Source organism: Salmo trutta, chromosome 1 (genome assembly GCF_901001165.1).
Source record: "Salmo trutta chromosome 1, fSalTru1.1, whole genome shotgun sequence".
NCBI classification, from domain to species: Eukaryota; Metazoa; Chordata; class Actinopteri; order Salmoniformes; family Salmonidae; genus Salmo; species Salmo trutta.
The window spans coordinates 42,247,986-42,274,429 of record NC_042957.1 but is presented as its reverse complement, the minus strand read 5'-3'; the positions used below and the strand labels follow the sequence as shown (position 1 = coordinate 42,274,429).

Here is a 26,444-nt window from a genome sequence, read left to right as displayed (position 1 = left end):
CGACCTGGCCAAGATAAAGCAAAGCAGTTCGACACATACAACAACACAGAGTTACACATGGAGTAAAACAAACATACAGTCAATAATACAGTAGAAAAATAAGTCTATATACAAAGTGAGCAAGAGGTGAGATAAGGGAGGTAAAGGCAAAAAAGGCCATGGTGGCAAAGTAAATACAATATAGCAAGTAAAACACTGGAATGGTAGATTTGCAGTGGAAGAAAGTGCAAAGTAGAAATATAAATAATGGGGTGCAAAGGAGCAAAATAAATAAAGAAATACAGTAGGGGAAGAGGTAGTTGTTTGGGCTAAATTATAGATGGGCTATGTACAGGTGCAGTGATCTGTGAGCTGCTCTGACAGCTGGTGCTTAAAGCTAGTGAGGGAGATAAGTGTTTCCAGTTTCAGAGATTTTTGTAGTTCGTTCCTGTCACGTCCTGACCCTAGTAAGAGGTTATTTTCTATGGTAGAGTAGGTCAGGGCGTGACGGGGGTGTTGTGTTTTTCTAGGTTTTGTATTTCTAGGTTTTAGTTCTAGGTTTCTATTTCTATGTTGTTTTTTGGGGGGTTGATCTCCAATTGGAGGCAGCTGGTCCTAGTTGTCTCTAATTGGATATCATATATAAGTGGGGGTTTTCTTCCTGGGGTTTGTGGGTTATTATATTTTGAGTAGTGTTTGTTTGTGTCATGGTTTGTTGTTTTGTCAATTCAGTTATGTATTGCAAAGTTTCACAGATTAAATAATATGTGGAACTACAACCACGCTGCACTTTGGTCTGCTCCTTTCAACAGCAGCCCGGAACCCCCGGAACCCCAGCTCCGCAGCCCGGAACCTCCGGCGGCGGCCCAGAACCTCCGGCGGTGGCCCGCAGCCCGGAACCTCCGGCGGCAGCCCGCAGCCCGGAACCTCCGGCAATGATCTACAGTCCGGTTCTTTTGACGACGATCCACGGTCCGGTGGTACGAAAGCAGAAGGATCAGCGGGTGGAGTGGGGGTTACGCCCTGAACCGGAGCTGCCTCTTCTGCTGGAGGTTAAGGTTATGTGGACTGCATTTTAGCCGCAATAAACAGGAGTTGCCCACCCTACCCTCCCTTTTGTTTGTTTTGGTTTAGGAGCATTCGGAGTCTGCACCTTTGGGGGGGTACTGTCACGTCCTGACCATAGTAAGAGGTTATTTTCTATGGTAGAGTAGGTCAGGGCATGACAGGGGGTGTTTTGTGTATTTCTATGTTTTAGTTCTAGGTTTCTATTTCTATGTTGTTTTTTGGGTTGATCTCCAATTGGTGGCAGCTGGTCTTAGTTGTCTCTAATTGGAGGTCATATTTAAGTGGGGTTTTTCTTCCTCGGGTTTGTGGGTTATTACATTTTGAGTAGTGTTTGTTTCTCTCTGCGTCACGGTTTGTTTTGTCAATTCAGTTATTTATGTATTGCAAAGTTTCACAGATTAAATAATATGTGGAACTACAACCACGCTGCACTTTGGTCTGCTCCTTTCGACAGCCGTGACAGTTCCAGTCATTGGCAGCAGAGAACTGGAAGGAGAGACGACCAAAGGAGGAATTGGCTTTGGGGGTGACCAGAGAGATATACCTGCTGGAGCGCATGCTACAGGTGGGTGCTGCTATGGTGATCAGTGAGCGGAGATAAGGGGGGACTTTACCTAGCAGGGTCTTGTAGATGACCTGGAGCCAGTGGGTTTGGCGACGAGTATGAAGCGAGGGCCAGCCAACGAAAGCATACCGGTCGCAGTGGTGGGTAGTATGTGGGGCTTTGGTGACAAAACGGATGGCACTGTGATAGACTGCATCCAGTTTATTGAGTAGGGTATTGGAGGCTATTTTGTAAATGACATCGCTGAAGTCGAGGATTGGTAGGATGGTCAGTTTTACGAGGGTATGTTTGGCAGCATCAGTGAAGGATGCTTTGTTGCGAAATAGAAAGCCAATTTTAGATTTAACTTTGGATTGGAGATGTTTGATGTGAGTCTGGAAGGAGAGCTTACAGTCTAACCAGACACCTAGGTATTTGTAGTGGTCCACATATTCTAAGTCAGAACCGTCCAGAGTAGTGATGCTGGACTGGCGGGCAGGTTCAGGCAGCTCTCCCTTATTTTCAAGTTTTTCTACTCCGCTAGCCAGCACCTCGCCTTAATAGGTGTGCATTTATTTTTCTAGAGCGATCGGTTGAAAAGCATGCATTTAGTTTTACTTGTATTTAAGAGTAGTTGGAGGCCACGGAAGGAGAGTTGTATGGCATTGAAGCTCGTCTGGAGGGTTGTTAACACAGTGTCCAAAGAAGGGCCAGAAGTATACAGAATGGTGTCGTCTGCGTAGAGGTGGATCAGAGACTCACCAGCAGCAAGAGCGACATCATTGATGTATACAGAGAAATGAGTTGGCCCAAGAATTGAACCCTGTGGCACCCCCATAGAGACTGCCAGAGGCCCGGACAACAGGCCATTCGATTTGACGCATTGAAATCAGAGAAGTAGTTGGTGAACCAGGCGAGGCAATCATTTGAGAAACCAAGGCTATTGAGTCTGCCGATGAGGATGTGGTGATTGAGTCGAAAGCCTTGGCCAGGTCAATGAATACGGCAGCACAGTATTGTTTCTTATCGATGGCGGTTACGATATCGTTTAGGACCTTGAGCGTGGCTGAGGTGCACCCATGACCAGCTCTGAAACCAGATTGCATAGTGGAGAAGGTGCGGTGGGATTCGAAATGGTCGGTAATCTTTTTGTTGACTTGGCTTTCGAAGACTTTAGAAAGGCAGGGTAGGATAGATATGTCTGTAGCAGTTTGGGTCAAGAGTGTCCCCTCCTTTGAAGAGGGGGATGACAGCAGCTGCTTTCCAATCTTTTGGAATCTCAGGTGACACGAAAGAGAGGTTGAACAGGCTAGTAATAGGGGTTGCAACAATTTCGGCAGATAATTTTAGAAAGAAAAGGGTCCAGATTGTCTAGCCCGGCTGATTTGTAGGGTCCAGATTTTGCAGCTCTTTCAGAACATCAGCTGACTGGATTTGGAAGAAGGAGAAATGGGGAAGGCTTGGGCGAGTAGCTGTGGGGGGTGCAGTGCTGTTGACCGCGGTAGGGGTAGCCAGGTGGAAAGCATGGCCAGCCGTAGAAAAATGCTTATTGAAATTCTCAATTATCAGAGGTGACAAAGTTTCCTATCCTCAGTGCAGTGGGCAGCTGGGAGGAGGTGTTCTTATTCTCCATGGACTTTACAGTGTCCCAGAACTTTGAGTTTGTGTTGCAGGAAGCAAATTTCTGCTTGAAAAAGCTAGCCTTGGCTTTTCTAACTGCCTGTGTATATTGGTTTCTAACTTCCCTGAAAAATTGCATATCCCGGGGGCTGTTCGGTGCTAATGCAGAACGCCACAGGATGTTTTTCTGTTGGTTAAGGGCAGTCAGGTCTGGAGAGAACCAAGGGCTATATCTGTTCCTGGTTCTAAATTTCTTGAATGGGGCATGCTTATTTAAGATGGTGAGAAAGGCATTTAAAAAAAAATAACCAGGCATCCTCTACTGACGGGATGAGGTCAATATCCTTCCAGGATACCCGGGCCAGGTCGATTAGAAAGGCTTGCTCACTGAAATGTTTCAGGGAGCGTTTGACAGTGATGAGTGGAAGTCATTTGACCGCTGACCCATTACGGATGCAGGCAATGAGGCAGTGATCGCTGAGATCTTGGTTGAAAACAGCAGAGGTGTATTTAGAGGGCAAGTTGGTTAGGATGATATCTATGAGGGTGCCCATGTTTACGGCTTTGGGGTGGTACCTGGTAAGTTGATTGATAATTTGTGTGAGATTGAGGGCATCAAGCTTAGATTGTAGGATGGCTGGGGTGTTAACCATGTCCCAGTTTAGGTCACCTAGCAGCACGAGCTCCGAAGATAGATGGGGGGCAATCAGTTCACATATGGTGTCATTTAGGTCATTTTGGTCCCTTTGGCATGCCAGGACTGCACTTCAGTAGCAGAGCAAATCCACCAGTCATTAGCTAACCCACAGACAGACAGGAAAATGCCTGAGTCTGGGTGTTGTGTTCCAAATGGCACCCTATTCCCTACATATTGCACTACTTATGAACAGAGGCCTATGGGGTGCCATTTGGGACGGAGACTGGAAGCTGTGCTGGGCTGCTAGAGTAGCTTATCCTGCTCACTGTAGAGTAAAGGGAGAGGCACAATACCTGTGGAAGAACTCCAGTCTAGTCCCTAGCAGGGTGATGATTTGACTTTGTTAAATGTATGATACTCACATAGACCACTGATGAGGTTTTTAAGCGGACCCAAAACGGCAAAACCTACAATCGAACAACATTACTGTGACCCAACAAAGAAAAAATATGATTGAGGTAAGAAAGACATTTTTTGGACCAAATTTACGTTGGCGATGGCATCACCTGCCTTGTCGTTAGATTCACAAAATGTATATCAGGTTTATAACCAGTGTGTGTGTAGATATATTTGATGTAAGTTAGCAATGCTAAAGTTTGAACGTAGCTAAAATTTAAGATAGCTAATGGCTGCAAGGGTCAGGGTTAGTTGGAACAAACCTAAGGAGGTCTGGGTGCTGGGAATGCAAATGATGGGCCCACCAAGCCTGTATACCAGGACTACGATACCACTGTCACAACTGTGACTCTGATTGAGTGAATATGTCCAACATTCATTCACTCACACACACACACACACGGAAAAAACAGGTGGTTTTGGAAAATTTCACGTGACATTTCACATGTGAATTTACGTGTTTTTTTTTTTAGAACACTTCACATGTGAAAACGCGTTTTTGGACAACAAAAACGGTGTCTATGATACACACAGTGCTTTTAACATAGTATTTTCATCTTACATATTTGACACACATGACTGCATTGTGTATGTTATGTCATCATCTGGGATTTGAACTCACAACTGCTTGGTTCACGACATTATGATATTTCTGCTATGCCACCACACCTGTATTGCTACACTTTGAACTTATATACTCAAGAAAAACTATGCTACTGTATTTATCATAGTGATTCAGGGGTAACATTAAAACAGAATAATATGACCCACCAACATTAGACAACTATACAGAAAACCCTGAGATTGCTGAGATAAGTAAATGAAATCAATGATGAGAGAATAGTCAGATTAACTGATAACTATTTTTCTAAGTGTATACTGTAGATCAGTGTGGTCACCAACCTTTTCTGAGTCAAGATTACTTTCGCATTCAAAAAGCAAGCTGAGATCTACTGCTCAGATTTATTTTTACATTAACCTCACACAAACAGTTTATTAAGATTGAGGTTTGGGCAGTAGGCCTAATACATTATCACAGCATATTGGCTATATGATTGGCCTGCCAATATTGTTAATCAGACCATATTATTATTTAAAAACTCGAGCTTTGATAACAAAATAAATCAGTTGGTTTAGCACTTGTGAGGCACTGTGGAGCATGAATTGAAATAATTTGCTTTTTTATTTTACTGGACTGATGGTACCTGCATCTGATGGTCAACGAGATCAAATTACGACATCAGTGATCTTCAGGTCGAAAAGTCGGAGCTCTATAGAAAGATGCCCCAGTTTCCGACTTGGAATTCCGAGTTGGATGACTGTTTAAAACGATTTTTCCCAACCGCCTCTCACGGTCCCCGCTCTCTCCTTCCTTTCCTCCGGTGACTGACCAGAGAGAGGGGACACCGTCTTCCACCTGATGGCGAAACTCGAGTCGCATCTGCCTCATGCACAAATTCATATTGTTCCTATGACCAGAGAAAGTTAAATATTCCTTAATATTAAAATCGACACGACGAGCTGCTAATAATAATAATAAAACGCAGGGCTATCGATACTTAGCTACTCATTCATTGCAGCTGCATCCCGAGCGGAAGTACGGAGACGAGCGTTTTGTAATATTGTTGAATAAAAACAGTGACAGTGCTGAATATAAACTTAAACATGAACTCACTCATAAAAACAGCAGTTAATTCGTTGACAGTCTCTCTGTGGCCATGAATTGGAAAGTTATTAAATCGTACGTAGGCTAATAGCCTATTAACCTTGGCTATGGCCAAGGCCATGGAAGCTCTGTAGGCACGGTGATTTGAGCTATCTGATTGGGCAGCACAGTAGGTGTATTCGATTTAGTCACAGATTTGCCGGTCCGCCGGGTAGGCGGAGTTTGTCTAATGGGAACACTTTGCTACCCGGTGCGCAGGACTTTTGAATCAAGCGCATCTACTGGCAACAGCTCAACACGATTTTAAAAAAGAAGCGCAAGCCTTTATCGTTCGTTGGCTTTTCCACAAAAATATTTGGTGATTGTCTAGGAAAGCCTGGGATCGACCGTACTAGATGGTAATAGGCGCTCGCGTTGCCACTAGTGAACGGTAGGACATTTACATTAAAACGAAACCCGGTGCTTTAATTTCGCCATTTCAATTATGGCACTGGGTGTCATATTCTAGAGTCTGGCCTGTGATCAATTCAGGGCCTGCGTCACAAATGGGACCTTATTCCCTACATTATGCACTACTTTCACCCAGAAAATTAGTGCACTCAAAGTAGTAGGTTTCCATTTGTGATGTAACAAGGCCTTATTATGTTCACTTCCATAATTACCACAAATAAACCAGCCCTTTGCCATCTGTTCCTGGCTGTAAGCTCTCTGAACATCTACTGTTCTACTGTTGTATTCAAATAAAGTTATTCTATTTGATTCTATTCATTTCTATTCAATTAAATTCTATTTGATTCCATTATATTTCCTTAAGACCCCTCACCCCTATCCCTCATGAGCAGCAGTCATACAGTGCCCTTCTAATGACAAACCTGGCATGTCTGTATCAAAGTCAGACATACAATTAACCCCTGAGCTCAGATCAGATTCTCTCAGCAACACTGTTCACTTCCCTCCCACCAGAATCCACCTGGTCACGTACTCAAACACTCCTCTAGTCAGTCAGGTGTGTTTGTTGTTTTGCATTTGAGAAAACACCATTTGAGAGAACACCGGACTTTTCACAAAAACATCACTTTCTGTGGCTTATCAAGTATACTATGTTGGACTATGACCTTGTTGTTTAGGTTAAAACAATCTGACATACTCTTAATCTCTACTCAGTCCAGTCAGAAGAGGATGGGCTACACATCTGACCCGGGTCTCCTTTCTATGTTTCTTCCCTCGACTGAGTTTTTTTCTGGCCACTGTGCTCTCACTTCTGCTTTTCTTGGTCTTTGGGGTCTAGGCCGGGTTACTGTAAAGCACTGTGACAACTGCTGATGTCAAAAGGGCTTTGTCAAATAAAATTTTATTGATTGGTTGATTAAGGTCAAAGAGTGTGAATGGGATGCAACAGTATACTGCAGTTTGTTTGTGTTCAACTCCCTTTTCCATTCACCATCTGTCTGCAAATTAAATGCTTTAACATTGTGTAACTTATATGCCGGGAGGACCAAACATGAGACACATATTGAAGATGAGAGAAAACAATAACACCTAAGGACTGATAACGAATGAGGGCTAAATAAAGTGATGAAGTCCAGGTGTGCCTAATGATGGGGCGCAGGTGTGCATAATGCCGGTTGCCAGGTGTGCGTAATGATGGGTTGCCAGGACTGGTGGTTAGTAAACTGGCAACATCGAGTACAGTAACTAAGGAGGATCAAGGTGTTAGCCAGATTACTTGCCTAAATATTCATATTTTTTATTTCTTTTTTAAAAATAAGCTTGACATGGGCATGGTCTTATTGGCTCAACAACCAAAAACGCATATCTAAGTTCATCTTTCTTAATTAACCAGAAAATCAATAGTTATTTCTGGTTATTTATAAAAGTTAGCTGGCTAGATTCTGCTCTGTAGTATACTCCTCTGAAATGTTTTAATGTGTTGTTGTGTCTCACTTTCTTTAACTTCCTGTAAGCAAGTGTCAAACCAAGCAGTTCCTCTTTCTTTCTCTGAAAAATGTGCTCTTAGAATTGTTTTGTGGTATTTGATGGAGATATTCTAGCATCAAATATTAGTTGTTGGTTGCACTTTCATATGTTATAGTGTTGAGAGACATGTATACATACAGTAACTAATGAGGAAGTCCTTACTGTTCTCAACACAAGTTCACAAACACCCTTCCCATCCTAGATTATAATAGTAATATTGTTAGGTTTTTGAAAGGTGTTATGTGTAGGATTGTAATTCGCACTCTCCATAAGGGTGATATCGAAGGCCTACATTAATTAGTTGTATATTGATTAGGCCTACATTAATACGTTCTATATTGATTAGACCTACATTAATACGTTCTATATTGATTAGACCTACATTAATACGTTCAATATTGATTAGGCCTACATTAATACGTTCTATATTGATTAGGCCTACATTAATAAGTTCTATATTGATTAGGCCTACATTAATTAGTTCTATATTGATTAGGCTTACATTAATACGTTCTATATTGATTAGGCCTACATTAATTAGTTCTATATTGATTAGTCCTACATTAATTAGTTCTATATTGATTAGTCCTACATTAATTGATGCTCTTACTGACAAATTGACCTTTTTTTGTAGCCTGAAAAGTCGGGACACCTGAAATGGGGCTGAAACTGTCCCGGGAAATACAGGATGGTCGACTTACTATACTAGACTACAATGTGTATTACCATGAACTTCTAAAAGGCCTACCAGTAACCAGTGATGTATTGTTTAAAAAAATATGTGCGTAAACTCTGATTGCCGGTTGCGGTGAAAAAAGTAGTACTGCTTATACCTTCAACGCATAAAAAAAGGTGGTTAACAGTGTTTGCTTGTGTTTACCTTGTACTAGGCCTACACTACTGCCACATGAACACACCCAGAATAGGTATCCTACATTCAATATATAGTAATACGAGTTGAATCAAAACATGTTTTACACCCTAGTTCATGAGTTGTCCATAGTTCATGAGATAATGCTAAGAGTCTTCACAAATCGTGTAACATACCTTTCTTTCCTTACATTAATGACATTTATGACAGTGCTATTTGTCATTATTAAGCATTTAACAATTGAATTAGAACACTGAACTTAAACCCTGTACGAATCAAATATCTTGGAGATCAGCGAAAATGCACTGTAAGGTCTAAGTGTAACTATGCCTACGTAACGTTTCATTACGTTTCACTGTGAAAACAGTTTTCATGGGAACACAAATCTAAAATAATGTAGACCTATACCGTTGCAAAATGTAATGCTTCTAACCGAAAAAGTCAACTATAGGACTACTGTCATTAACGTATGTTGGATGAATTGGATGCGCATTGAGTGATATTGTCGACCATCATCAGCTGATCCAGGAAATAAATCAAATATTGATTTTTTTTATTTAACTATGCAAGTCAGTTAAGAACGCATTCTTATTTACAATGACGGCTTACACCGGCCAAACCCGGACGACGTTGGGCCAATTGTGCGCCGCCCTATGGGACTCCCAATCATACAGCCTGGATGTTGATGGAATAAAGAAAACCAGTACCCACGAGCACCTGAAAAACATAGCAATGAGCGCTCTAAACAGTTGACTGACAAAAGCAAACAACGATAAATCAATGGATACATCTAATGCATTGGAATAAACGTTATTTTTTAAATCAGGGAACCATGTCAAACAAATGGCGAAAATGAAGACGCACAAAGGAAAATCTATGCGCAAAGGAGCTCAGCAGAGGCCGAAATGCATCACTACTGGATGAACAACTCTGCCACATAGAAATAAATGGTTTAAACCATTACAGAGGTGCGAGTGTTTGTTTCATTGAAACATTTTATTTGTTATATTTACCACTGTAAAACATATTTACCACTGCATTTTAAACAGATAGAACGGTTAAATTAGCATTATTTAGATACTTTTTTATTTATTATTTAGACTTTTGTTGATTTTGGGGAGCTAACGTCTCATTCAGGGAAGCTGAGCCCCCCCGGCACCCTCGTAATGCCCTTATGCTAATAAACCTCTCAAAATGCCCGTAGGCAAACGCAATTCATATTAACCTCACCACTCCCATCTAGTGACCACAAAATGTTACTCTCATTCACTTGATCAGAAAAGGAAATGTAATTTTCAGTTCATTTTCAATGTGATGTTTATTTTTAGAAAACCATTCCATAGTGAGTTCACAATCATGTGGACTGTTTTCCTAATAGGCACTCTTCTCAGAAATAGATTTTCAGAAGAAGCCTTTATTTTCAGGAGATACTTACACACATCTCATAAAATGGTTTTTCTCCGGGGCTTCTTCTTTTTGTTACTGATAGACATTTCATCATGTACCATTTCCACGCTACTAGGTCACATTAATGACTTACACTAACGTGTAACCTTAGTGTGTCATCATTATGAAATATTAGAGCCCATAGCAGATCCTAGATCAGCACTCCTGCTCAGAGACACTTTGTGAATTCCAGAACTAACACTGAGCCAAGGTCTAGAACAGCCAGCCAAGTCTAATAGACTAGACATAACATACTAAATGTAAATCTGGGACACTCAAACGAGTATGATATGTTACATTTGGTATGGTTGCAAAAAACAGACGGTCAAGCTGGGTGGGTAGGCATATAATGCGAACGTCTAGGAACCCGAAGGTTACGTGTTTGAATCTCATCGCAGACAACTTTAGCATTTTAGCTAATTAGTAACTACTTATGACTTTTTAGCTACTTTCAACTACTTAGCATGTTAGCTAACCTTTCCCCTAAGCCTAACCTCTTTAACCTAACTCCTAACCTTAACCCCTAAACCCTAGCCTAGCTAATGTTAGCCACCTAGCTAATGTTAGCATTAGCCACCTCGCCACCTAGCTAACATTAGCCACAATAAATTGGAATTCATAACATATGATACGTTTTGCAAATTCGGAAACAAATTCTACGTATTGCAATTCGTAACATATTGTATGAGTTGCAATTTGTAACATATAATAAGAATTGTAATACATATCATACGAAATGGGGTGTCCTGGATTTACATTTACTATGTTACTACATTTACTATGTTATGTCTACCCCTGAGTCCAGGTTGATATGGGGATATTTCTCATTCAGTAATGCATATGGTAAAGATAGAAGTTATCCTCAGCCACTGATCTAGAACCAGCCTACCCCCACAAAGCCTAACTTAAACCATGAGGGTGAAAACACACACCTGACCCAAGATCAGTTTCTACTGTCTAGAGGCATCTTGTATAAAATAGCCTCAAAATAGCCTTCTAAATAACCATACGACAGATGACATAGAAAGAAGGGGAATTTCAATTTAATCTTTCTCTCTATTTATTCATGTTCTTTTTTTCCTCTGTCCCCCTTCGCGTAACCTTTCACTCCTAAGTGCACTCACCCCCAGCCCCAGGCCAAACTGACATGTTCTCTTGTCTCTCATCTCCATCTCTCATCAGCACTTCATCTATAGGAGGTTCATCCCTCGCTCCACTTTGTACTCCTCCTCCACTCTTCCCTTTTCCATCACCTTTTCATTCCTTTTCTGCCTCAAGTTCTTATCCTCTACTACCCTCCCTCTCTCAACTCTTCTCCATCTCCCTAGCCACCCTTCCTCTCCCCATCCCTTCTTCCACAATCTCCCTCCACTCTGCTGCAATCCCTTTCTCCTCTTAAACATCACAAAATCCCCTCCTATCCCAATCCAGCCCTCTCTCCCTCCCTCTCCATTTATCTTTCCCTCCCTCTCTCTCTCCCCTTCATCTCACCTCCAGCCACTCAGCGCTCCCTCTCCCTCTCCAGCAGCACCGCCCGCTCTCTTTCTCTTTCTCCCTTTCTTTATTTCTCTCTCTCACTCTCTTTTTTTTCTCTCCTCCTTCCTTTGGCTCACAGAAGGTTCCCAGGCTCCTGGTCCGTCTGTTTGTCCCTCTGCCCATCCGCCTGACCGTCCGACGATCCCACTGAAGCTCCAGCACCAACCGGGACACAGACTCTCACAAAGGTAAGAAATAGGGGAAGATGAGAGGAGAGCGGGGCTCTGCTTCCCTCAACTATCACGGATGCTGGAGGCAGACAGGACGAGGGAAAGAAAGAGAGAGGGAGTGGGGAGAATCAGAAATGAGAAGAGATGAAGTGGAAAAAGAAGAGGGAGAGGAGAGGAGAGGCGGTAATGCAGTGCACTGTTACTTGTGAGAAGAGAGGAGTATAGAAAGAGATTTAGATTGAAATGGTGTGTCTTGAAGAAACTGTCTGAGAATAGAGAGAGAACAGTTTGATGCATGCAGCGGGCAGAATTGTAGAAAGGGAGAGACGGATGGAGATGGATATAGAGAATATCATGAAAATGTTGGTGTATCAGCTGTGCGGCTACAGAAAGCATAAAGCAGCGGCAGCTCTGCCTCTCTGTAAAATCCCATTCACAAATAAGACCTGAACTCTGGCAACTCCGATTGGTCCCTGCATGGTGTATGTTTGATTCAGTGTGTGTGTGCACTGTATTAGAGAAAGAGATTGAGAGAGGGTGAGAGGGCAGGAGGGAAATGGGAAGGGGGAGGGAGGAGGGGTATAGAACGTCTATTAGATAGCTCTTCTGTAGGTCTGGTGTTATGCTGTGCTTGAGTGGCTTCTCCAGCAGCACACACCATGCAGGCTAACAGAGAGAGAGAGAGCTGGGCTGAGTTGGAGTGTACGCTTTAATCCGAGATGTAATGTAGGGAGGGGGGTCCAAATGAAAATAATGTGATGTTGGCTGTGCGGGTGGGTATACTTGTCATAATGCAGGCTTTAGATACAGAGACGATCAGTGTGACTTTACGACAGACTTTGGGATACTTTCCCTCCTGCCCTCCTCCCTACCCTTCCTTTCCCCTTCTCCCTGATTGCCTCATCTCTCACTCCAGATTGCTCCCCTTTGATAACATCTGTAGAAACAGAGCTGCACTCCTGGCATGCAAACAGCAGCCTGTAAGAGTGACGTTATATTTCTGGGAAACTGTCGTTGGTGCGGCAAAGTACGGGCAGCCTGAAGTATGTATGGGAGGGATGGAGAGAGAGGGATAGAGAGAGAGGGATGGAGAGAGAGGGATAGAAGGATGGGGAAAACTTCAGCAACCACAAGGGAGTTAATGGGACAGAGAGGAGAGAGAGAGACCGGGAGAGGGAGAAAGGGAGAAAGAGAAAAAGAGCACTCGAGAGAGGAGAGAAAGCATAAACTGACATATGGAGGGAATGAAGGGAATAGAGGTTTGGGCAGCCAGAATAAAGGGAGTAGAGAGAGGGAAGAAAGGAGGGATAGTGATGAAGTGAGGGACAGAAGTAGAGAGAGGAGGGAGAGAGAAAGAGAGAGAGACGGAACGAGAAAGAGAGGCGGTAATGCAGTGCACTGTTACTTGTGAGAAGAGAGGAATATAGAAAGAGATGTGTAGATTGAAATGGTGTGTCTTGAGGAAACTGTCTGAGAACATAGAAATAGAGAACAGTTTGATGCATGCAGTGGGCAGAATTGCAGAAAGGGAGAGAGAGAGATAGGGATTGAAAGAGAGAGGGATGAGGGAATAGAGAGAACGTCATGAAAATGTTGGTGTATCAGCTGTGCGGCTGCAGAAAGCCGTAAAATCCGATTCACAAAAAAGACCTGGAATAGACGTTGAATTGACATCGGTGCCCATCTCTTTTTCACCACATATAGTATCTCACACCCCATCACTCCTCTTTCATTAGAAGTGAATGTGAGGGGTGTGATGCATGACTCTAGACTATATCACATCAGGATTTTCTAGGAATTCACTGATTTAGAGGCGAGCGGCTCTTTGGAGTGTGAAATACAGCCTTGTGAAATATACCATCGTATTTGTGGCAGCTGGGATCGACTGGAATACCCAGTACAGCACAGGAGTGATGGGGATGTGCACGGGAGCGTGGTGGAAGGGTGGGACTGTGGGGAGATGTAAGGGATGTGTCAGTGCGGGTAACTGAGTTCTTGTGTGGTACACCTTCCACTTGGTGGTAGCTATGTGTTCAAGGGTTCTGCCTCTGGTTTGGTTTGCTGCTGCAGTGTGTGTTAGAGTAACTTTCGTCCTCCTTCTTCTTGAGGTGTCTCTCCACAAACCCTGTCTATAATAGTGGAGTAGTACAAGCATGTTATTGTGTGTGTGTGCCTGCAACCAAACCAGATCAGACCAGAGCAGGCCTTTACAGCGCGATGTAGCACCGCAGTTAATGAAGCATGTCATCCCCGATCCCTGACTCTGACACGGGCAGATTAATGACCATGGATGGGATTAGAGTACCAATCCAACATAGATGATCAATCTAGCCAGCGAGTACCAGTGTAACAGTACCAGTGTAGCACCCCTACATACATCAAATTACAGTTACACTTATTATCTATATATTTTCTACAATTCCACATAGATATGTGTGGGTGCCTTTCTGTGTGTGCAGTGCACGTATGTTTGAGTGAGTTTGAGTGAGTGGGTAGCTAGCTGTGTGCCAGTGGGTGGAAGAATAGGAAAATGTCATGATTACTTGGAAGAAGAGAATGTGTTTGTGTGGGATTGTGTAGGTGAGAGGTTGTTAGATGTTAGATAGGACCAGCTAATTGTGTGCGGACGGATCCAGAGTGCATGTTTGAATTTTTATGTGGGCAGCCTTTTAAACTGAGCTGTAGGAAACTAAAGCACAGCTGCATTCTACAGTCCGAAAGGCATCACTCGCAATTCAAAAAACCACACACACACACACACACACACACACACACACACACAAACTACACTCTTAGAAAAAAGGATTCCAAAAGGGTTCTTTGGCTGTCCCCATAGGAGAACCCTTTTTGGTTCCAGGTAGAACCCTTTTAAAATCCATGTAGAATCATCAGTGGAATGGGTTATACATGGAACCCAAAAGTTTTCTTCAAAGGGTTCTCCTATGGGGACAGGTGAAAAACCCTTTTAAGTTCTAGATAGAAACTTTTTTCTAAGAGTGTAACAGAGATGTGATGAAAATATGTATCTTCCCCCACTTAAAAGGTTACTTGCAATTAGCCATCATTAGCCAACAGAAAGTGACACATTCAATACCGCCTTGCACATTCTTGCCTGCATCTAGCTGTTCTAGAGTGTAATCATTAGTCCAACATTTGCAAATGTTTGCTTCCGTTGAAAAAATGTTTTAACAGAATCAGCTGAATGAATACACCCCTGATCAATCGTAAACACAGTTCACTTTCATAGCAGCTATATTGTGTTCCTTCCCGCCTCTATAGGCTCTCCTCTTCTCACCTTTTCCCTTAGTTTGTGGATTTCTGCTCTATGTGGCCAGACGAAAAAACCTTTCCAAGCCAAACTATATCATAACCGCTACACACGGCCTACATCGTTGTCAACATATTAGCTAAAGTAACGTCATAGTCAACCAAGTGGCATTACAGGGCTGGAAGTTAGAAGCCAGAAGCTGGAAGGGAGCCATAACTTTGAGCCACCTGCTAATAGAGAATTATGGCTGTGGTGTAATGTAGCCTGGTCCCAGATCTATTTGTGCTTTTCCCTACTCCATTGGCATTCCATAAGGAGTTGGCAAGAGAGCAGAAACAGACTGGCACCCATGCTAGTGCTAATGGTGCTGGAACATCAGCTGTTGTTCCATCTACATTTGCCTCTAGATCATATGATTTCAGACATTCTACTTTTACAAACTACCTGTGTTATCGTGCAGTAAGCATATTAACGTGTGGAGGGGAAAATTGTATTGTTTTGATGGATGATTGATTTTTCTGTTGATTAATTGCCACCACACCTGCAATACACTCACTTTCTTGCATCTCTCTCTCTCGCTCTCTTCCTCGCTATTTTACTTCCTCACGTTTTCTTTCTTTCTCTCTATCACCAGCGCTCTCCCCATCCAAATGAAGGTGTGAAAAGGGAACACTTCCCACTTTGTGCCAAAGTTCAGTCAATCTATTTTAGAGATTTGGCCATGTATTTTTTAAGGCCAACGTATTTTTAAACCGCCCGAGCAACAGAGGTCGCTGAGAGCGAATCTAACTTTAGTAGTGACACAGAGGTCACCGCAGCGCTGCAGGAGTCAGGCCTAGCAATTAAAACATCCACAAACTCCTAAATGAGATCATTAGCGTGCTGGGATGGATGGAAGTCATCTGGGGAGACGAAAGAGGATTGAGAGTTTCATTTTTATGGGTCACGGAGGGAGGGAGTTTTTGGTTAAATGAATGGGATGATAATGTAACATTGTGACCTATTTTGATGCGGTGTGACTTAAAGTCCTTACTCTTTTGGGAGAGTCAGTGGATGTGGATGATATATAGACACAGATGTACACACACACAGCACAACAAACTACGCTTCTTACCCAACATCGTTTGTAAAGGTGTACTCCTACTCTGTGACCTTAAAACAGCATCCCTCTGCACCACAGTTCATCTAAGTGAGACAAGGAGCACTGTTTCACAGACAAGTGGATGAGTAGATGGAGATACTGCTGCATTCCCTATATGGGTGCTCAAACTTCTGCTCCATCTCCTCCTGAGGTTTCTCATGAACCTGCCACTTACCGGCTACATAATTAGCCCCTTACAGAAGACTGCTGCCTGGTCCCTGGCTGAACAGTTCAATCTTAGAACTACTGTTCTCTACTCCCTGCATAGAGAATATATGCCAGGAAAGGCCAATTTAGTGGGCAAAGTGCAGAAGTTACCAAACTCTATTCTATTCCGTTCCAATGTATTCTATTATGTTGCTAGCAATGACTACGATGACCAGATATCATTGCATTATCAGCGTGATACAAGAGATAAGCATGACTTGGAATAGCGGTCATTGTGACTAATACACATCATATTCCACATCAGCTGTGGAATATTAGCTGTCATATACGCTGCTGAAAATGAGCGGAGAGGATGATAAAAGTTTCCTCCCCTCCTCTTCCATTGCTTTGCCGGCCTGCTATTATATTTTAGATTAAGGTGACCAGATTTCTGAAATTAAAACCGGGGACATTTCCAGTTCGGCGGTCAATATATCATTAAAATATCCAATGTTATTATCTATGAAATAGAAAAGGGGGACAATTCCAGTTTCATGTATTTAGTCTAACAGGCACACTGTGATAGAGAAAACAACTATATTACAGAAACACTACAGACAAGACAGAACTGTCCAATCTGAACAGTCATTCAGTGGTCCTGGTAATCTAGGTAGAATAAGGGCAGAAGAGAACATGAGCAAAATTGAAAAAACAGACAATAGTATATGTGAAATACTTAACAACATAATAAAGAAATAAGACGATGATGAGGTTGGTAACTACATAATATACTTATACCAACCTAATCTGTATATTTCTCAGAAGAATGTATCTTCTTCAGGATTGCTCTGTCTTTGGCCAGCTTCTCCATGAACTCCTGGCAGGGGAGGTTGAAGTTTGTCTTCACAATAAGCATGGCCTTGATGGTAGGAACAGTGAACCTATTTCTTGCTGCTGTCCATATATCATTCATTTGGGAGAACACTCTCTCGACTGGTGCATTACCTCCAGGTAAGCACATGACAACAGATGCTAATCTAGCCAGGTTAGTGTGTGGGATGTCATTCTCTTTGAAGTGGGTAACCACCATCACCGCTCCATCTCTGACTAAGCGGTGTCTCAGATGTTTTCCATTCTTCAAGCGATCCCCCTTTAGGAACTCTTGCAGGCCAGTATCCTCGCCACACAATGCATCCTCATTGATGGTCACATTTGGGCATTTGTCCTGCAGTGTGCCTGCTGCCTTCTGGGTCTCTTCACGCTGAGGTTGCCTTTTTAAAAGGAGACAATGTAAATCTTTTAGATTATCTGTGTGCTTTCCCATGCTTGCAAGTAGTTCACAGCCGTAGTGAAGAATGATTGTGATGTTTTGAGAAAGCCCTCTTTAGATATTGCTCCATTTTCCTCTAGCTCTCTCAGAAGTCCTCTGAACATAATTGGAATGAAGTTGTCATCACGTCTTGCAGTCAATTTTGCCTCAATGTTTCTCAGAATTGCAGCGGACTCCACAGCACAGCGGTCCTGGCCTTCAAGCATCTTGATCGTGTCACTGAATATGGTCAGGTTTCCATGGACAAAGGCCAGCCAAAGTTCAGTGGATCTTCGAACATTATACACAGGACAACAGAGCATTTGTCTTCAGAAAGAAAAAAGGATTTCAATGGCACATACCTTTTCAGCACTCTTTCTAGAGCAGGGAGCATGGACAGCCAGCGAACATTGCTGTGTCCTAAAATGTTATGGTACTCCTGGCCAACAAAATCACAAAAGATCTTCAGTCGTTCTACTCTGACGGTGAAAATATCCAAATATCTTTGTGAGCAGGTACTCAACATCAAGGGGAATCATATCCAAAGCTGTTCTGGCCGTGTTATGAATGATGTGGGCAGGACAACCTAACCCAATCACCTCCCGCTGAAGAGCATTTTTAACTTTGGTGTGGACATTGACCCTCCCCAGCCAATTCAGTCCACCAAAGTTGGTATTTGTGTTGTCGGCAGAGAATGCCACGACTTTGTTTCCAGGTTACATTTTTGGATGACCACCAGGACCTCAGCTGCAATTTCCTCTGCTGTATCTCCTTTCAATTCAACAAAATCAAGCAGTTTTGTTTCTACAGATGTGCTGCCATCATATATCTTACTACTATTGGCAGCAGCTTTACATGTCCATGATTGTACGCATCAATGGACAGGGACACAAATTCAACCTGGTCTAGGTCCTGTGTTACCAAAGTAGTTACCCATGGTGCTAACACGTTACTCACTATGGCTTCACATTTTGTCCTAGCACATGTAAACTTCGGTTCATAAAGCTTCCGTGTCAGTTGTGCTGCGCAGTCCATAGATCTGTAACTATGATTGTGTCTCATAGTGTGGTATGCAAAGACACCCTCCTGCACAGCTATATCATTTCTTCTTGGGAAGGCTCTACCTTCTTGAAGAATGTGGTGACAGAGGGCATACCAACACTGGGCAATCAGAGAGGCTTTTTGTCTGTTGATGTTTTACCACTGCCGTTCTTCCCCCGCTGCCAAATGATAAAGAGGAATTACAAAGGGTGCAGTTAACCCTTCTATCGTCTTGACCTGAGTGTATAAATGGAAATTCTCTCATGGCATTTCCGTTTCTTGGAAAGAGCCATTGTACCACCTCTGTCTGCTCTTCTTCACTCTCCTTGTGCCACTCTTCTTACTCTCTTAATAACTTTTTCTTCTCTTCCAATCTTTCTCCTCCTCTTTTCTTCACTCGTCTTCCTGCTCTTTCTTCCTTTCCTTTCCTTCTCTTTACCTTTCCACCTCACTCTTCTCCACTCTCCTCGCTTCACACTTTTTACTCCCTTAATTTTTCCTTCTCCTTCCTCTCCAATCTTTAATAATAAATAGTACACTATTAGATAAAATACTTTGGTTAACAGATTCCCATTGCTTGCCTCATTTTTGTATTTTATCTCAAAAACATTGTTTGGAATAATAAATTGGCAGGCTCTGGAATCATATCTTTACCTTTCCTCCTCTCTCTCTTTCACTCTTCTTCCTATCCAGTCTTCCTCCTCTCCACTCTCTAACAGAAAATATTATGCTAATGTTATCCATGAAAATTTCTAAATATATTTTCACACTACTTATTATAATGCCAAACCATTAAAATTGTAATCTACAAATAAATATTCTCAGAATTAATTGTGCATTAATTTCATATAATCATATTTTCAAAATAGCCTGTCCACTGCATGTTTACTTGTGAACGTTTTTTTAACCTAGCTACCATGAAAATAGCTAACTAACCTAGCAAGAAAACTTAGTTGACATAGCTAATGTTAGCTAGCATAACCTATTTAAAACCTTATAAAGCAGATCATCTATCTATATAATAAATTGTGATATTATAACATCATTAGCTAGTATCTCAAACAATTGTAACTTGCCTGGCTTGAAAATACGTTTTTGGTAATGTTGTGGACTCACTTGACACTTGCTAGCTTCTGGCCGAGTTTTCCACAGCTGTTTTCTCTAAAACTAGCGCGAGCAAGTAGTTAGTAGAAGAAGAGTAAATGAAGCTGATATAGTAAGCAACCCCCTCTGCTGGACAAAACAAGCACAATGTGATTGAGACGTCAACTGGTAGGCTCTGCTGCCCGGTCTTTCTTGCCATGTAAAATATTATTTCACTTTGCAGTCTGTTTTTAACGCACAGTTAAAAACGGGGACATTTCCAGGGACAGCTCCAGCCGGGGACAGGCCACCAAAAACAGCGAGTGTCCCCAGAAAATGGGGACGTCTGGTCACCCTATTTTAGATTGGAGCTGAGAGCATTTCGGACTGGCCCCTGATCATAGAGATCATCTGAATGCAGGAAACATGCAACCTAATCTGTGTCCCGAAAATCCTCTATGTCATTCTCTATTTGGGAGTGTTAGGTTGAAGCCTTATCAGTGAATGGGCTTTGGACATTATACTGTACAGTAGTACTGTAGATTCTCTCACACACACACACACACACACACACACACACACACACACACACACACACATGTATGTGTGTGTGTGAGAATCTACAGTACTACAGTATAATGTCCAAAGCCCATTCACTGATAAGGCTTCAACCTAACACTCCCAAATAGAGAATGACATTCAAGTGAATGAAGGTCATCAGTGTAACAAACAGAGACGTTTAGCGCTGGCTATACTGGAAGCCCCTTGCTCACACTGACATAACGATTGCATCCAAAATGGCACCCTATTCTCTAGATAGTGCACTACTTCTGACCAGGGAAGTAGTGCACTATCTCTATATTTTCTATCTTTATGAATAACTGCACATATTGTTCCTTTGTAGGACCATGAATGTGTGCATCCCCCTTCTCCCTCTTTCCTCTCCTTCTCTCTCCTCCTCCCCCTTCTTTCCTCTCCATCTCTCTCCTCTTCCTCCTCCCTTCCTCTTTTTTTATGTGGAGCTGTGAGCTGGACACAGTCAGCTCAGCTTGCCCCGGGGCTTGGTCCCAGCTCCCACCAGCAGAGTGTGAAGACTGTGTCAGAGCAAGAGAAGAGGAGAGCAGTACAGGAGGAGTGGAAAGCCCAGTGCTGGACTGGCTTTTATAATGCAAGGTCAATGGAGGGTTTATGTAGCCGAGAGCACACACATACACTTCTGCAAGACAAGAGGAGTTGTCAGGCGGCAGAGTTTCTGCTGCCAATACTGCTGACAAGGCAAGCCACTGCCAATGGGACAGGGGCTTTAGCCTCTCTCTCTGAATACGCACGCTCTCCGACAATCTACATTGAAATACACACACGGACACACGCACACACACCCTGACTCACTCATAAACTCAGTAAAAACATGAGCAGAGGAATGTGCAGTTATGCGTGGATGGTGGTCACCCACCCAGTCACCCACACTGCACCAGAAAACACAACAAGAACTAATGCAAATACATGAACACACACTCAATATCTGGTTTATATTTAGTCTGATGCAAACAACCGCACACAACAAAGCATAGTTAAGTAACGTGATGTCATGTCAAAGTTCTGACGGATAGGCCACTTATGTAATGTATTACTTCTTTGCCGATTATCCCGTCCTTACGATTTTGAGAGTCGTACAAGCGAAAGAATGAATTACGAGTTATTACGATAACAGCATAATTATAATTATGTGTTTGCAGCCTGCAGGACCATGGGTTAAATCCCAGACAAACAAAGAATGTGCTGACAATGTAAAGCCCAAACTGTATGTTCAAGGATTTTAAGCCGCCTATGACTGTGATTTTAAACCTTGTCTCCCACCTCTTTCATCACTCTTCTACACCCACCCCATCAAAGACTAGCGCAGAATAAAAATTGTGTTGCGCTTTAGTTTTTTGGTACTGTAAGCCAAGGGCATGAGGAGAATGGGGAATAGAAGTGAATCTGTCCCAGGAAGAGAAAGAAAGGATCCAGCACAATAGAGCAGGATAGACCGGACTGATGCAGACAACAAGCTGAGAGGAGGAGGAGAAAGGCGAGAGAAACAGAGAATAAAAGAGCAAGAGAAAATGGGAAGAAGGAGGAGGACTGTCAAAAGGGAGGTGCTGGAGGACACGCAAGGAAGAAAGAAAGTAAGAAAGAGAGGAAGAAAGAAAGAAACAGATAAGAAAAGGAAAATGCAAACCAGACACAGAGGAGAGGAGCCAGAGTAGCGAGGGATAAAAGACAGGAAAATAAAGGAAGATAAAGGCGTGTGTGATGGATGGACAGGCAGTGTTCTGCGGATGTATGAAGCCTCAGCCAAGCTGTCAGTCAGTCATCCAGGAGGAGAAGGGGAAGGAAAAAATGCCCAAGCAGCAAAGAGAGATGGAAGGATGGAGGGAGGGAGGGAGGGAGGGATGGAAGGAGATGGAGGGAGGAAGTAAGAGAGATGGGTGGATGGAGGGATGCAATGAAGGAAGAAAGATGGAGGGAGGATGTACGAGGGAGGGATGAGAGAGGAAGAAAGACAGTGGGATGAAGGGAGGATGAAGGGATGGAGAGAGGAAGAGCACTACTGACTGTCATAAATCCTTCACTGCCAGTGGATCACCATAGACCTTATCGTTTGAACTTTTTACCCATAATCCCAGATTATGTATGTTTATAGGGGAGATCACATGTCATGATGTCATTACCAATAAAGGCAAATCAAACGTCCCATCTCAAGACCCACCAAATCAAATCAAGTAGCAGTGGAATAACATAACAGGAGCACCTAAAATATAAACAAATTAATACCGTAACCTATTTAAATCCAAGTCAAGCCCTGCATGACAGTGATGGAATGGTCTGAGTGTTATTGGAAATACTGTCTCTTAAAACAAAAATTTAGTAATTAACATAATACAAAAGATCCCCACCAACACCCGTCTGTTTAAGCTAGAGATATCTGTTTTTTTTTTGTATGGGCTGCGTCTCAATCCACCACATCCACCAATGTCAGCCTTCCACACCTACGGTGGAAAGTGGCAGAGCTACGGCTTTGTTTGTCCGACCCATCGACGTCCCGAAAATCGATCCTCTCACGAAAATGTCTGTAGCGTCAGAACTGTTTGGCCTACAAACTAATACACGATGGTGTTCTACGTTTTGTTCTATGATACCCACAAGCCCCATGGGACTCGTCTGAAGTTGCTACAATGTGCCAACTTCTGTAGCGCCCGAACAGTTTGGGCTAATAACCAACTATGATCCACACAATTGTCACGAGACTCTTCTGGGCGTAGCCCGGTACTGGTTAAAAAAATGAATGGAAGTATGGAAGTCGTTTTGTGCAAATATGTTTAATATATGTGTCAAAAAATAATAATGAATAATTCCTGAGCTTTCTTATATCACCTAGATATAGGACAGACACTTAAAATCCTTATGATTTATTTTTCGACTGTCTGTTTTGCCATTTATAAATGGGTTATTCAATGCATTTCTATGGGCTATAGCAGTAAAGGCCAATTTATATACAGTACCAGTCAAAGGTTTGGACACACTTACTCAGTCCAGAGTTTTTATTTATTTTTACTATTTTCTGCATTGTAGAATAATAGTGTAGACATCAAAACTATGAAATAAAACATATGGAATCATGTAGTAACCAAAAAAGTGTTAAACAAATCAAAATGTATGTTATATTTGAGATACTTCAATGTAGCCAACCTTTGCCTTGATGGCATTCTCTCAACCAGCTTCATGAGGTAATCACCTGGAATGCATTTCAATTAACAGGTGTGCCTTGTTAAAAGTTCATTTGTGGAATTTATTTCCTTCTTAATGCATTTGAGTCAATTAGTTGTGTTTTTAAAAGGTAGGGGTGGTGTACAGAAGATAGCCCTATTTGGTAAAAGACCAAGTCCATATTATGGCAAGAACAGATCAAATAAGCAAAGAGAAATGACAGTCCATCATTACTTTAAGACATGAAGGTCAGTTAATGCGGAACATTTCAAGAACTTTCAAAGTTTCTTGAAGTGCAGTCGCAAAAACCATCAAGCGCTATGATGAAACTCTCTCTCGTGGACCGCCACAGGAAAGGAAGATCCAGAGTTACCTGCAGAGGATAAGTTCATTAGAGTTACCAGCCTCAGAAATTGCAGCCCAAATAAATGCTTCACAGAGTTCAAGTAACAGACACGTCTCAACATCAACTGTTCAGAGGAAACTGCGTGAATCAGGCCTTCATGGTCGAACTGCTGCAAAGAAACCACTACTAAAGGACACCAATAAGAAGAGACTTGCTTGGGCCAAGGAACACGAGCAATGGACATTAGACCGGTGGAAATCTGTCCTTTGGTCTGATGAGTCCAAATTTGAGATTTTTGGTTCCAACCAACGTGCCTTTGAGAGAATGTCACTAGCAAAGCACCCCCACACCATCACACCTCCTCCTCACTGCTTCACGGATGAACGGATGATCTCCGCATGTGTGGTTCCCACTGTGAAGCATTGAGGAGGAGGTGTGATGGTGTGGGGGTTCTTTGCTAGTGACACTGTCTGTGAATTATTTAGAAATCAAGGAAGAGTTAACCAGCATGGCTACCACAGCATTCTGCAGCAATACGCCATCCCATTTGTTTTGCGCTTAGTGGGACTATCATTTGTTTTTTAACAGGACAATGACCCAACACACCTCCAGGCTGTCTATGTGCTATTTGACCAAGAAGGAGGGTGATGGACTGCTGCATCAGATAACCTGGCCTCCACAATCACCTCACCTCAACCCAATTGAGATGGTTTGGGATGAGTTGGACTGCAGAGTGAAGGAAAGGTAGCCAACAAGTGCTCAGCATATGTGGGAACTCCTTCAAGACTGTTGGAAAAGCATTCCAGGTGAAGCTGGTTAAGAGAATGCCAACAGTGTGCAAAGCTGTCATCAAGGCAAAGGGTGGCTACTTTGAAGAATCTAAAATATAACACATATATTGTTTGACACTTTTTTTGTTACTACATAATTCCGTATGTGCTTTTTCATAGTTTTGATGTCTTCACTATTATTGTACAATGTAGAAAATAATAAAAAATAAAGTAAAAACCCTTGAATGAGTAGGTGTGTCCAAACTTTTGACTGGTACTGTATATACTGATAGGGGTCCTACAATTCCAAATCAAATAGCTAAATGAGCCATGGTATGACCATCTTAAAACAGGGGTTATTAATAGAAAATATGAATTTATCTATTTGAAAGGAAAGAGAGGAGAGACCGGAGAGAGGAAACATTCGGAAATAGTGTATCTGGTAATGACTTGTCAGGAAACCTGGAACTGTTCACGGGGAATTCACATTTGTCACCCGACTGACTGGCTACCACCAAGAGAGGACACCAAGGGGGGGAGGGGGATGACTAGGCCAGTAAAGAAAAACAAAGCTAAAGCAGAAACGACGTAACATAAAAACCAGGGTCATATTAACTAGATACCAAACTGAAGAAAACAGTTGGAAATGGGGAGGGACGTCCTGAACTTATAAGGAATGCTTGTTTTTCCGTTGCAAAACGAAGTGCAATCATGAATACGACCCTGATGTTATTTAATGTAAAGCCAGCGACTCCCTGCCAAGGTACATCTGGTCCTATATCTAACCCACCTGGAACAGAAGCCAAATGATACAGTCATGATAATGGATTGAGAGAGAGATACAGAGATGATGAGAGAGAGAGAGAGAGAGAGAGAGAGGTGACTGCCAACATGGCTGGCAGACAGTCACATAATTTCTTAATATCTTAATCTCTGCTGTTTCAAGAGGCTCAAGAGAAACTCCTGAGAAGACATTTGTGACAAATAGATAAAGAGCAATAATTAAACAAGGCTAAAAAGAGAGAGGAAATATGTCACAGAAATCGGAGAGAGGGAGCCAAGGACATGAGAGTTGCATACAACAAACCAATAACTATTTGGAGAAGGAGCAGAGGGGAAAAGGAGGTGCCTCCTGTCTGGAATGTAGTATTGTAGAATACTACACAGCTCCCCAGATTTCCACTCCAATTGTACAATTGACAGAAATACAGGGGGCAGAGGAGAAGAGGAGAAGAGAGGAAAGAAGAGGAGATGGCACTCTTGCATTTTATTTGGTGCTGGTTGTATGTGGAGGAGCAGAGCAATGAGGAGAAAACTCAGCCATGCCAGCAGCATGGCACCTCAATCACACTGTATCTATCTCTGCTCAGAGCAGCATTAACTGGGCCGTCACTGAAGCAGTTTAGCTTATCAGCTCCTCTCTTCCGAGGCCTCCCTCACTTCCATTCCTCTTTCTGGGGCGCTGCCACCTTACAGGCCTCACACGCCTCTCCTAATTATGCCCCCTGTCTGTCTCCAAGCCTCCACCTCCCTTCCTCCCCTCTCTCTACCCCCTCTCATCTTGTCACCTACAATTTTAGTTCAGGTGGTTTATTGGCAGGGCCACTTCAGGTTCAAAA

The 26,444-nt window shown here is 42.6% G+C and overlaps 1 protein-coding gene across 1 annotated transcript in view; it reads left to right on the top strand.

Moving 5' to 3' along the window:
- Positions 1-11,777: 11,777 nt before the first annotated feature.
- The window catches only part of LOC115196255 (parvalbumin-7), a 41,928-nt gene continuing 27,261 nt past the window's right edge, over positions 11,778-26,444 (top strand). The window contains exon 1 of the mRNA XM_029756921.1: positions 11,778-11,988. The gene's annotated coding sequence lies outside the window, so the exon portion shown is untranslated. The remainder of the gene's footprint in view (positions 11,989-26,444) is intronic.